Genomic DNA, 1,136 nt, shown 5'->3' with positions numbered 1-1,136 from the left:
TTCTTATTTTATCCAATGGAATTAAGTCGATCAGTATCATTCTTTATTCTGATGCTTAACTGAAACCAGTTCCCTTTCAAGGCACTTCCCTTTCAAATGAGTTTTGACACGTCTCTACTGTTGCTTAAACATTTCCTTTAATTTTCATTTCTACTCCAGTCCTCCAGATTACTTTATAATCTAGATTAAAAAAAAAAAACTTGTTTATCCACTGGACTACAAAATCTTTTTAATTTGTCCCTTGAAAAATAGGCACCATTGATGCTAAAGAGGCTTAAATGGCATGGCCCCTTCTCTGTCGATTTCTAAGTAATAATAAGTGAGATGTGCCTTTCTTTCTTAAACCCAATCTCTCAAACACTTACCTATTCTTTTTTTTTAATGTTTATTTATTTTTGTGAGACAGAGAGTGAACGAGGGAGGGGCAGAGAGAGAGGGAGACAGAGGATCTGAAGTGGGCTCTGTGCTGAACAGCAGAGAGCCTGATGCGGGTTTGAACACACAAACCATGAGATCATGTCCAGAGCTGAAACCAAGAGTTGGACATTTAACTGACTGAGCCACCGAGGCACCCCAGACGCTTACCTATTCTAATTATCATTAAACTAATGTTCATTGAGTGCCTGCTATGTTAAAGAAATGATGGCAGGAACAGTAAAATATTATTACTTACCTCAAGTTGCTCACAGTTTTGTGGAGAGAATTGAAATAGAGTCCCAAGATTTGTGGGAAGAAACAAATACAGAAAAATAAGCAATGCTAAATGCTGCAGGGAAAATAAGTGGTATTAAAAACTTAGACATGTCCTTGAGGATAATTTCCATAGTCTGTCTATGGTTTTCATATATCATGTTTTCTTTTTGCTTCCTGTCTGTGCCTTTCAGTCTTCCATCGAATTAATCAAACTTTTGTTCTATTTTTTCCTCCTTTCCTTGTTTGACATTGTGGCAAAGAGAGCTGTTGTGCTGGCATTGTGCTGCAGTAACTGTTCTCTTCCATAGTAATATATCCTCCGATGTTTAGATAAGTGAACAGTCACCCAAAGACCACAGTGCAAGTCTATGTTACTGAGCCATTGGACTAAAGTCTTGCCAAGGAGACTGAAGCTAAAGCATCTTGTGTAGACTTCCTTCAAA

The sequence above is a fragment of the Felis catus genome, chromosome A1 (genome assembly GCF_018350175.1).
Source record: "Felis catus isolate Fca126 chromosome A1, F.catus_Fca126_mat1.0, whole genome shotgun sequence".
NCBI classification, from domain to species: domain Eukaryota; kingdom Metazoa; phylum Chordata; class Mammalia; order Carnivora; family Felidae; genus Felis; species Felis catus.
The sequence above is the reverse complement of the archived record's forward strand: the minus strand, read 5'-3'. Positions refer to the sequence as shown.